The 12,902-nt window shown below is 33.7% G+C and overlaps 1 long non-coding RNA gene across 1 annotated transcript; it reads right to left on the minus strand.

Annotated features, from left to right (window-relative positions):
• Positions 1-3,366: 3,366 nt before the first annotated feature.
• Positions 3,367-11,786, minus strand: LOC114305038 (uncharacterized). The gene is made up of 2 exons (XR_014343096.1): positions 11,578-11,786; positions 3,367-3,632 (listed from the first exon to the last, which is right to left on the minus strand). It is a non-coding gene; the product is annotated as an uncharacterized LOC114305038 (long non-coding RNA).
• Between the last annotated feature and the right edge of the window lie 1,116 nt (positions 11,787-12,902).

Here is a 12,902-nt window from a genome sequence, read left to right on the forward strand (position 1 = left end):
GACCTAGGTATAAATAAAATCAGTGATGTGTCTATTCTTTAATGGCCCCCTATTTTTGTCTTTTGACTGGAAAATTTACTTGTTGCAACTTTGGTTTAGCATCAACCCAAACTAAGGCCAAGTTTGGCTACTGCCAAAAAAGTGCACTTATTTCATCTTTTTATCTTTTTTGGGTCACATCAATCAACATCTCCTCTCTACTTTTTCTACACATAATACAAAAAAAGTCAAAAAGTGGTCCCAAACTAGGCCTAAACCAACTCCTCGTTTGATAAATATTTTGAAGTTAAAAAAAAAATATAAAAAGATAAAATAAAATATATAAGTCAGTAAAATAAAATTTTACATTCAAATTATAATTATTATACTTTTTCTCATACAAAAATAAAAAAAAAGCTCAAAAACAAAAATCAAACAAGGTTAAAAAAAAAAAGTTAAAAAAGTCAAAACACAAAAAAAGTTAACTACCATAATCAATGCCAAACGAACCTCAAGTGTTGATGATCGGTTCTTATTTTGTTAACAGACAAATAAATAAATAAATATATATATAGGAGTATATTAAGACCAAACTAATCCAATCCATGTGAATTTGGTTTGGTTTGGATCAGAGCATCTCTGATGGAGCTATCAAAGGACCTGCCAAAGTTATAATTTGGCAAGAGTGGAAAATAAAGATTCTCCAATGGCCTACTATTCTCCTGCCAAATATAGCAAATATTATTTCTGCTGTCAAATTTAACAAGAAGTTTGACATTTGCCAAACGTGCCATATCTCCAAGGTCCTATTTGTTTTCAAAGGTAAAATAGAGGGGATTGATAGTGAAGGGATTAAGTAAAATTGTGTTTGTTTTGATAATAGTTGTTAGTGTGGAGATTGTTACATTATTTTTATATAAAATAATAAAACAAATAAAAAAAATATAAAACATTAAACATTAATGTTTTAAAAAAAATGTCCAACATGTAAAAAAATTTTAAAAAATAAAAATAAAATAAAAAAATTTCAAAAAAAATAAAATAAATAAAATAATGATTTTTACTTAATAAAAAAATACAAAAAATTAAACATTAATATTTTAAAAAAAATGCCCAACATGTAAAAAATAAAATAAAAAATAAATAAAAATAAAAAATTTCTAATCCGCCGAACTATTTTTCTAATATCAAATCCTACATGCCTATCCTAATCCCCTCCCCAAGGGAATTCGTAGTCTGAAGGGAATTACGAATCCCCTCTCAAAACAAACATGATATTAGTGAGTTCTACCTCACTATGAATCTCAATTCCCTCTCCCATAACCCAAAACAAACGGGCCCAAAGGTCAATTCATCCTCTCCTAAAAAAAATCCCAAAATATTTGAAGTTTTTTTTAGTTTAAAACGAAATTCACTATTTTTTTTTTTTTTTTGTGCCAAACAGAATTTGTTTATTTATTATAGCATTTGTTCCTTCAATATTTTTTCTCTCAAAACAAATTTCATCAATTTCTGCATTTTCCAGACACAAATTTCAGAATGATCGGTCAAAAATTTGTTTCACAAATTTCACAAATTTTAGAATGATCAGTCAACTCAAATTTCACAAATTTATATAAATTTATGAAGCAATCTAGTTCAAACTTAGAAGATAAATACCTGAATTTCAGCATAATTGATGAACCTGTTTTTCATCTCAATCTCCATCGACCTCTAGGGCTTGTTGGGGTTACTTACATGACAAATTAAGGGTCCCACTTTTATTTAATAGTTTTTCATCTTCTATTTTCATATTTGAATGAAATGAAAGCCCGACCCAATTCCTAGGTTTTGCACTGAGTTTCAAGATTTGAAAGCGTCATAAAAGATTTCTGGATTTGTTGTATTTTTTTCATTTGATTTGGTCTGAAACAAACACAGATCAAAGAGGGGGAAAATGAGATTGGTGGGTCTCCAACAAAATGGTAATAGGGAAATGTGTTTGTCTCATTTTCCTTTGGGTGCTAAGAACAAATAGAGGAGGATGGACTCTGAGCTTACAGAGAGAGAGAGAGAGAGAGAGAGAGAGAAGCAGCAGAGATTGATTGTTAGAATCGATGCTGGCTTGATAAACCAATAACAGGACGACACTTCCCTGAAGTGAGATGAGATCTAAAGAAAGAGAAAGAGGGTGAAGATTGTGTTGTTTGCCGGAGATTCAACCGTGTAAAGCCAAGATGATGGTGATGTTGATCAGTCGACTGGGTTTGATGAAGATGGACAGAGAGAGAGAGATGCTCAACCGACTGGTTTGATAAAAATGAAGATGAGAAGAGAGAGAGTGGATAAAGCGAGAGGAAAATTCCAGAGACTAAATCTCAACCGTTGGATGATGACAACATCCAACGATTTGTCTAGTCTGGTAGAATATAAATATTTACTTTTTTTTTATAAAAAGCTTTAAAAAAAAGTCATAAAAGACAAAAAATAAACTATAAAAAAATTCACTAAAAAATTCATATCCAAACAAGACATACAAAATTAGAAGGAAAATTCATTGAAATTTGTAAAAATAACATGCTATCAGTGGAGTATCATTATTATAATTTGACAACTTACTATGGGTCATTACCAAATTACAGCTTTGGCAAAAGGTATTATAACATTTGCCACTGGAGTTTGGTTCTATAAAGGATTAGTAAAAAGATGTGCTTCTTCCCTGGTTTGGAAAATGTAGTTGGTAAATAGTTTTATTTCACACTTCTGTATAAAGGTTGGTTCCCGTGAATTGAATAACCAGTTACAACTTACAAGAACATTAAGCTTGTCATGGCACTAGATCACGAATTGCGTTAGCACAAGAAATAAAAGAAAAGAAAATTGGCAACCCCATCTAACCTGGGTTGTGCTGTAGGGCTATGACAAGGTGCCGGTGGAAACTGACAACCCCATCTACAGTGGATCCTAACTTCTACAATTTATATATTCGAACCAGGAAGATGTTGGATTTAAGTTTAGCTCAAGTGATTGTATCCTTTGATTTTGAAGTAAGGTTTGGATTTCGAACTAGTGAAAAAATATTGAACTGCCATTAACAGTAATCTAACTTGTTAACTTGCTATTATCTTGTGCATATGGATCGAGTGGTTACACAAGATACTGTTTGTGGCAAAGTTTTAAAGAAATTTTCCACCGGACTAATTCACTTAATGCATGGCTAACTTGTGGTCTTTTAGGCCTTGAACATTGCCAAGGAACTAACAATACTTATAGACGTACTCAAATTTGAAACGTGTAACCTAGGATCATTTTGGAGATGATTTGTAACAGGACAGCTATGTCCCGACCAAAACAGCCACCACCACCATCTTAGAGAGAGTTGTATGTAAATTACAAGTAAGAAGAATATTTAGTGAAAGCCTTCAATTAAGTCTATTTAATAAAAGAGGTCAGATACACTTCATTGTTGCAAACACAGAATTTAGCTACCTCAAAATATATCTTCCTGCAAAACTAAAAGCTGGCATGACATCCATCCGCTGCAGACAATAAAGAAACCCTCAGTTGCCTTCATATTTTGGATCAGCCATGACGTAGTGATATGCGATCACCAGTGCAAAAATAAAGATGCCAAGAAAATTGGCAAAGAAACCGAGGTCCTGATCATCAATCATCTAAAGCAACCACCAAAAAAAGAATAAAAACTATGTTAGAGCTTAGAACCATGTTTAGAGCATTACAACAAGACCATTGGTATTATATAGATCGTGGAAATAATTTCTGACAAAGCAGTTGTTCAGTTGAGTTGGGGTGATTTAACATGAGGTATATTATTTTAGAATATATCAATGCTAACCAGATTAATGGTCCCAATGCGAAGACCATAATATTATAGGATGATTTTATATTCATCATAGGAGAGAGAATGTATCAGATTGAAAACATAATTTCAGACAGTTACGAGAGACATTACTGAAACTCATGCAAACAAGATAGAGGACCATAGTGTTTTTCTTCGCGAGTATCATGAACATATTTTGCCATATTTCCTCAGAAGCCATACCAGACTAAAACAAATTTGATACTATGCATCTTGTTTTTTTTGTTTTTTTTTTTTTTTTTTTTGGGGGGGGGGGGCGCCGATGGCAATCCGAAACCAGCCCAACGGTGACCCAAACCCCGACCCCGAATTCGGCAGTTATTCACCGAAAAATATCCCCTACGGGCCGGGGACGGTATTCAAAAATTCATCCCCGATGATATCCGGGCCAGGGACGGGGATATGTGTTTCAGAACCGGCCCTGGCCCCGCCTCGCATAGTCCCCGAGGTAAAATGACCCTTTTGTCCCTGGATATATATATGCATATGCTTGTCTTTGTTAGGGTTTCACAGACACACACACTCAAAGCCTCTCTCACACACGCCGCTCCTCTCTCTCTCTCTCTCTCTCTCTCGCCACTTGTCTGTCCCTCTTCCCTCCGTCACCGCCGCGCCTCCCTCCGTCACCGATGATCCTCCCTCCGTCACCACCGTGCTTACCATCTCTGATAGGTATCTCTCTCTCTCTCTCTCTAGGGATTTCGATCTAGGTTTACATATATGTATATTATATAGATATCTATATGAGTGTTTAGATCTGAGTATAGATCTGTAAAAAATACAATATAGATCTGTTTTTTTTTTCTCTCTAAATTTATTTATTTTATATTGATAATCAGTTGTATTTTTTATGCAGATCTACCTTCAGGCCCTGATAATCTATGCTTGTGAATTATTTATAATCTGTTGATCATTATCTTTCACATCAGGTTTGATCTGTTGATATTATTGATAATCTGTCTATATTATTGATGCAAATTGCTGGGTTTTGGGAGTATTTTGATGCAAATTGCTGGGTCTTGGGAATTTGGGTAATGACAGAAGTTGGAGTCTTGCCATGAATTTTGATCTTCTGGATTAAGAGTTATTACTCCACAAATCTTCTCTGGAATCTTCAAAGGCCCATCTTCCTGTTCCTCCAATTCTACCTCTAAGAACAAGTGATCATCAAACCACCTCTCTCTCTCTCTCTCTCTATATATATATATATATGTGTGTGTGTGTGTGTGTGTGTATTTTTGTTGTTTTTTTCTTCTTTTTTAGCAAGTGGGATTATGGGTATATGTTGTTGTGATATTTTTAGTTAAAAAGAACGGACTCTCCTACTGTAGAGCCCTATTGGGTACATGAGTTTATTATGTTGTGTTTGGATCTTCAATTTAAGTAAAAATTTATGAAGGAAAATTCTTAGACTTGTGTACGAATTTTAATGGATTATCTTATAATAAAATTATACAAGTAGATTATTCATAAAAGAAAAAGAAAATTGATTTGATTTAATGATTTTATCATTTTTTTTTTTATAGAAAAAATAGATGACTAATAAATCATCTATTTCTTTTGCTGCATTAGTGATAATCAATGTTCACAGACAGAACCTGTTTGCTTTCCCTTTTGTAACTGATAACAAGGATCTGGCCTTTTCATTTGAAAAATTACTTCATCAAGAATATTTAAAAATATGTATGTGAAAGAAAAATGTATTCTAAATAATGAGTTTTCTTCTGGATTATGAGTCTCTCTAACTAATATTTAGCGGAGAACCCATATTGCATCTTCTGTAATGCATGTTGAACACTATCACATCCCCTTTACTGTCTTCTCAAGGATCTAATCTAAGAACTAAACTTTCTAGTACTGTTAGTTGGATTACATTGTAGCTGACTATGAAACATTTTCTCTTGGTATGTTCTGTAGCTGACTATGTTAAAAGTGATGAATATAGTTCACGGTGCATATTTATAACTTATTGTTCATGTAACAGTTGCTTAGTGTGTTGACCACTAATCACACTGTTGTTTCTAAGAGAAAGATGATGAGTACTTAATTTATTTCAATCAGACTACTATTTCTAATTGTTTCAGTCATGTCATAATTTGTTTAAAAGATGATGAGTACTTAATTTATTTATATTAATTCAATCCATATTATTTTTATAAAGGTTAAAAATATCAGATGTTAACTCTGAAACACCAGTTAACTCTGAAACACCCGTTAACTCTCAAGTACCATTTGAGAGTGACGCGTCACAACATTCATTGCCAGCTACGAACGCACCTACGAACTCACCGTCTCCCCTCTCTAATCAACATGTTATTGATTTAGAAGAGTCTAATACTACTTGTTGAGGAACTAAAAGAAAACCAAGTGTTATGTGGGAACATTTTAAAAAACAACAAGTGAGGTGTGGAAGGCAATATGTAATTATTGTAATAAGCAACTTGGAGGTGATTCAAAAAATGGAACTAGGCATTTGCATGATCACCATAAGAGTTGTACTAAGAAAAAAGTGATGGACATGAGGCAAAAAGTGTTAACTAACAACTTTAGTAGAGAGATTCCAAAAATGAATTCTTATATCTTTGATCAAGATTTTGCTAAGAAGAGTTGTCACGTGCCATAATCTTCCATGAATATCCCCTCTCTATCGTAGACCATGTTGGTTTTAAACGATATTCAGCAGTACTTCAACCATTGTTTAAAGTGCCTTCTTGAAATACAATAAAGAGTGATATTTTAAAGATTTATGATTATGAGAGGGTAAAGACATTGAGTTTGGTGGAGCATAATAAAAATAGGGTGGCAATCACAACTGATATGTGGACTGCTAGCAATCAAAAGAAAGGATTCATGGCTGTCACCGCACACTTTATTGATGATTCATGAACATTGCAAAGTCGCATTTTGAGGTATATTTTTATAAATTTGCAAATCATTTAGGTTTATTTATGTTCCATGTCCACACACAAAAGAAGTTCTTTGTGAAACTTTGCTTGAGTATATGATGGATTGGAATATTGATAGAAAAATCTCGACTGTTACTGTTGATAATTGCTCCACAAATGATGCCATGATTACCATGTTGATGGATAAGTTAAGTAATTCATCGCTTTTGTTAGGTGGCACTTTGTTTCATATGCGTTGCTGTGCGCATATTTTGAATTTGATAGTGAAAGATGGATTGGATGTCATACGAGTTGGTGTGAAGAAAATTCGAGAGAGAATAACTTATTGGACAACAACACCAAAAAGAATAGAAAAATTTGAAGAAACAGTCAACCAATTGCGTATTCCACATACTAAGAAATTAGGACTTGATTGTGCAACTAGGTGGAATTCAACCTACTTGATGCTTCAGACAGCCTTATTGTATAAGGATGTCTTTTCTAGGTTGAAAATTAGAGAGCCCCAATATAAGACTGTGCCAACTGAGCAAGAATGGGAGTTTGCTAGAGAGATTAGTGGGAGGTTTAAGATTTTTTTTTCTATCACTGAGTTGTTTTCTGGTACAAAGTATCCCACAGCCAATATTTGTTTCTCAGCTTTATGTGAGATTAGGATGACACTGTCTCAATGGCTCTCTTGTGAAATTGAAGTGATCAGAACAATGGCATCAAAAATGGTGAAAAATTTTGATAAATATTGGTTAGTGATACGTGGTGTTATTGGGGTTGCAGTTGTACTTGATCCTAGGTATAAGATGAGTGTATTGGAGTTTTATTTTGAAAAACTTTATGGAGACAAAGCTGAAGATGAAGTTGATAGGGTTCGTCATATTTGTTATGATTTGTTGCAAGAGTATCAGCACCGAGTTGGTATGGAGACCGATGTTGGTGGTGACTCTTCTGCTCATCCAGAAATTGTTACAGAGACCCTTTCAGAATTTGATTTGTTTATTAGTAGGAAGAGAAGTAAAAAAATGAAGAATGTAAGATCAGAGTTGGACCATTATCTAGAAGATGATGTTTTGCCAAGAACTTCAGGTTTTGATGTTTTGAATTGGTGGAAAGCTAGTGGACCAAAGTATCCGACCTTACAGGCAATAGCTAGGGATATTTTAGCTATTCCTGTATCTACTGTTGCTTCTGAGTCAGCATTTAGTACTAGTGGAAGGTTGGTGAGTCCACATCGTAGTAGACTTCATCCAAACACATTAGAAGCATTAATGTGTGCACAAAGTTGGTTGTGGGGTGAAGAGATGAAAGGTATTATTTCTTCCAATTTACATATTATTATTTCAATTTTTATTATTTATATTACCATGATATAATTTCACTATTGAATTTATAATTTTTATTTTTTAAGAAATTCAACATTGGAATCGGTGGGCTATGCAACTATATATGATGATGATGAGATCGAGTCGGATCAGTCATGTGCCACTTCTTTTGTGTTAGTTGTCATCTTTTTTGTTTTAATTGTTAATATTTTTTACATTTTATTATTAGTATTAATTATTTATTTTTTTCCTTTTGTTATTTAACAGAAATTCAAGTTGAAGGAGATGGTGGAAGTTATGTGGTTTGTATGGGTTTGAAGAAACAATGGATTTGCTTTTTTATGTTGTAATGGATATATTTTTTTTTTTTTTAATTTCAATTTTTGGGTAACCTATCCCTTACGGGTTGTGCTTGGGATTAATTATTCTCTTTGCTACTTGTTGAATTTTCTTGTGTGTGCTGCTGGACAGATGTTTTATTTGTGTTATTTTGTTGCTACAGGATGTTTTGTGTGTGGGTTGTGTATGTATGGAATGTTGAATTAATGTTTATTGATGTTTATTGATGTTTTGCCACGAGATGTTTATTAATGTTTATTGATATTTATTGATTTAAATGGATGTTGCTACAGGATGTTTATTGATGTTTATTGATTTAAATGGATATTGCTATAGGATTCAAATTTGTATGTTACTTCAAGATGTTTTGTTTATTAATGTTTATTGATTTAAATGGATGTTGCTACAGGATTCAAATTTGTATGTTGTTTCAAGATCTTTCTATCTTTCTTTCTTTTATTTTTTGTTTGTTGTGGCTGAGTTCTAATTAATTAAAAAAATAAGCTATTAGGGTTGATATTCCAACTAATAAATTCCAAAATTTATACATCCAGTAGTGAAGGATGATTGAGAATGTTTATTGATGTTTACAGATTTTTACATAAAAAAAAAAAAAAAAAAAAGGATTTTCCGGGGACGGGGATGGGGCCGGGCTATGGGTCCCCATCGGGGATCGGGGACGGGGGGTATTACTTTCGGGGATCGGGGGGGTAGTCCCCGGCCCCGCCGCGCCCCGTTGCCATTCCTGGGGAGGGGGGGGTGTGTGGTTTATTGGCCGAGAGTCCCTACATCTCACGAAGAGGTCAAGGGTTCATCTCTCTCTCCCCGTCTATGCGTGGGTCTTTTCCCTCTTGTATTTGTTTTGGGGTCTTTCTCAAGTTTGTCGGGTTTGTTATATACTTATGACTACATCTTGGACTTTCTTTCATAATTGAATGTCCAGTTTAATATTCTCATAATATTTGTATTTGCAATTTATCCCCAACCGATTGAATAAAAGAATTGAGAAAGAAAAAGTCCAGTAAGATTCATTTCAGAAAATATTGGGTATGAGATATCAATTCTTGTCTGAACCGACTCAACATTCTAGGACTCTCAATTTGGTTTTCAGGAGAAAGAATCAGGCAAGTGAAAATTATAATACGGAACGTACTTGAAAGTCTGGAAAATTGGGAATGAAACAATATGGCATGTCCAATATCCGTTAAAACACAGGGAAAATGCTACTCCATCCGTCCCAAAATATTAGTCTCTTTTGGGAAATTTAATTTTTTTGGTAGCATAATTATTACACTTAAAAAATATTGGGTATGTTTGATTTGAATTTCTAGAGTGATTTTGGGAAAAAAAATTTAGAAAATTTGTTTGGTTTGTAAATTTTCCAAAACAATTTTCAAAATCACTCTCTCTCTTACCTATCAATCAATCACTTTTTCTCTTTCCTCTCTCCTTCTCAATCACTTTTTCTCTCACACACATCTACTCAATTATAACAAAATATCAAATCATTACAAACTCTCAAACTACAAAACTACTTTCAAAATACACAACCAAACAAACCAAAAAAATTTCTAAACTCTCTCCCCAAAACAATTTTCAAAAACTACTCTCCCAAAAACAAACCAAACAAGCCCATTAACTTTCCAAAACTACCCTTTGGCAATACATTTTTTTGAGAATATCAATCATTATAATTGTACTTTTTTTTTTGTTGTTAATGAATTTAAAATAAGGGCAAAATAAGAAATTTATGTTATTTCAGTCTTTGATTTTTAAAAAGAGACTAATATTTTCGGACAATGAAAATTGAAATAAGGGACTAATATTTTGGGACGGAGATAGTACTAAAAAGATTGAAAACCCTATCTTACATATAAATAACCAGATGAAAGCCCGATGCAAATACATATGGAACTTTATTTTGGATTTGAGACTAGGGGTAGCCAGAAAGTATGGAACATTCTCCAGAAAATCAGATATCCACAGGGTAGATTGTAAAGCCATAGAGATCTTTGGAGCATGGATAAAGAAACAGATTCAAAATGTACACTTCTTCGGGTTGGGGATAAACAAGGGCAAAAGCAAAAGCAAAAGCAAATAAGGTGACATAGAAAGGAGCATTTTTTTTTTAGGATAAGTAGATTTCTCAGTTTTTGGCATATGATGTTTGTATTCCATGCCTTGGAATTAGAATTGGCTGCCATTATAATTCAAAAATTGTATAAGATGGCCTCAAATACCAAATCTAAGGCATAAATTCCGTGCTCCCAAACACATCACATGCTAAAAACTGAGAAATCCCAGAATCCCTTCACATCACAGGTTATCGTACCTTTGTTTTGTTCACCTGGCTAAGCTTCATAATCGATTCCTAAAACAGAACTTTCACACTTCTTTTATGATGCTTCTCATTGTAGTCACCCCTTCATCCTTCCTAAACATATCCTGCTCACTTCCCTAAATCCACACTTGTGTAGTTCATACACGGCACTCACTCTATAGAAAATACTTTCTACTTCTCATTTGCTACAGCTCCAGGTGAAAATAGAAAATATTAATGTTTTTGTTTCTAATTATCATGTTTGGATGAGTAAAAAAGCAGAATATGTAATATGGGATTTCTTTTTCATCCTTTGTATTTTAAAGGACAATCTTGATATTAGTAAGTTTGTTTCTATAAAATAAGAGAGTTCTTCTTTCTCACCATTTCTTAAAATCCAAATATGAAAAAAGAGTTGTCTTTCTCTTCAATTTCTATAATTCCTCATCAAATCATTCGATCCAAACGGAGAGGGAGCTATTAAAAAATCTTACACTCCCAGTAATAATGAATCTACGGACTAAAACAAAACTCTATCATCTCCTAATGTCGGGTCAACAAAGACAAACACTGAATGAAGCATCAAAAGACGATTATCTAAAAATTAAGGATTAGCAACATAAATCTCAGTCAACAAAAATCATTTGAAGTTCTGATTTGATCTTTTTAATTACACCACGAATTAAGCTACTTTTTCCAAAAAGAAAAGAAATTCAAATATATACTGTTGGATATAAATTGAAAAATGGATCAGAGACTGCAAAAACCCTAGAATGAAAAGGAAGATCTGCAGAAGATGGAATGAAAAGGAAATTGATGAATTGATCTAATAATGTACAGTAGAGAGATTGGGGAACTTACTTTCAAGTTGCGATTGTTAGATTACTCTGCGATCTCCACAATTTTCTCTGATTTGGGGAGAGACACAGAGAGATGTATATAATAATATAACGAGCACTTTGTTTTGTGCAAGGGAACGACCGACCGAGACGGAGACTGCAACTTTGGTCTTCGAGACAATGAAACGCTGTCGTTTACTAGGATTTTGAGAAAACCACCCCCCCCCCCCCAAAAAAAAAATTACAAAATCATTTCAATTACAGAATTAAAGGTAGTTGGTTGAATTTTTTTTTTTTTTTTTTACCGTTAATTTGATGATGGTAAAAAAAAAAAGTATAATGATTTGAGGGTTATTTTAAGCCATTCTTTTCGCGCTTTATTTCAAATATTTTCTTAGTGTTTTGAGGCTCGCTTTTAAACTTCAAAATGAAACTTTTTTTTTAGGAAATTGAGCAAAGAACAGTATGGAAATAAGAGAAAAGGGTGAGAATTCTGTCGAAAAATCATGTTTCATGCAATGCAGTTAGCCCCAGCTAGTGTTTTGGTAGGGTGGATCACCTTTTGGCCGGCCAGCCAGCCAAGAAAGTAGCATGTCGGCTACTTTGCCCAGAAGCAGGGCAGTTTTGACAGAATTCTTGATGAAAGCGTGTGAGGCATGCCCAGTTTAGATTTTTTTTATTAATTCATGCACGAAGTACATCTAAGACCTCTCCATGATCCTTCTTTGGTCTCAATTGTCAAAAGGAGAATTGTCATCTTCCTAAAAGATGGCATCAATTTCAACCCATCCATATCATCCTATCTAAAATTCCATCTTCTATATACCAAAACCGTATCATAAATTCTGTTAGAGCCTAATTCTAGTAGCCTTGATCAAAAGAAAGTGAGTGTTTTTCAAATTGAGAGAAAAACAGAGAGTTGGAACAACTTTTCCCACAAACACTGTTATATATCCTAAAAATGCCATTCCAACTCTAATTTCGAACTTTCAATTTGAGAATTAATAACACACTTCCATAAGCTTGAGGGTAAGTAAAAAGAAGTTTGAAAATCAAATTCTTTCATTAGAAGGTAAATTTTGCACACTTTTCATTTTTTTGTATACTCTTGCATTTTCTTTCCTTTAATTGATTTTCTTGCTTCAATTTCATATTATACACCTGTAAGTGGTGAGTTAAGCCACTTACATATTTTTCATTTGTTTTCTGATATTTTGAACAAAATAGAGCCTTTGGTGGCCAGCTGGCCGGCCAATTAAGTGGTCGGCTGACAGGTTTTTTGGCTAGCCAACTCCTCTTTGGGCCGACCAGCCTTCGGCGATAAGCAAAACAGTTTCCAATGATCTC

The sequence above is a fragment of the Camellia sinensis genome, chromosome 10 (assembly GCF_055761805.1).
Source record: "Camellia sinensis isolate YWXY chromosome 10, ASM5576180v1, whole genome shotgun sequence".
Taxonomy (NCBI): Eukaryota; Viridiplantae; Streptophyta; class Magnoliopsida; order Ericales; family Theaceae; genus Camellia; species Camellia sinensis.